The 208-nt window shown below is 55.8% G+C and overlaps 1 protein-coding gene across 1 annotated transcript in view; it reads left to right on the forward strand.

Annotated features, from left to right (window-relative positions):
- The window catches only part of LOC119589209 (zinc finger SWIM domain-containing protein 4-like), a 66,481-nt gene that overhangs the window by 65,317 nt on the left and 956 nt on the right, over positions 1 to 208 (forward strand). The window lies entirely within an intron of this gene.

Genomic DNA, 208 nt, shown 5'->3' on the forward strand with positions numbered 1-208 from the left:
CGCTGTGCTAGCGCTACCTGATCCCGAAGGCTGGGCGAATAAGGAGGTGCTCAAAACCACGGCTAGAATAAATGTTTATGAATCGTTTTCTCGGGATCTGTGGCGAGCTGTTACGTCCCTCGCGCGAGTGGGATGGGCGCGATGGCAGGATGGCGGGGAAGGGAGGAGGGAGAAACGCAGGCAAGTCAGAGAGCGGACCTTTTTTTTT

The sequence above is a fragment of the Penaeus monodon genome, chromosome 25 (assembly GCF_015228065.2).
Source record: "Penaeus monodon isolate SGIC_2016 chromosome 25, NSTDA_Pmon_1, whole genome shotgun sequence".
NCBI lineage: Eukaryota > Metazoa > Arthropoda > Malacostraca > Decapoda > Penaeidae > Penaeus > Penaeus monodon.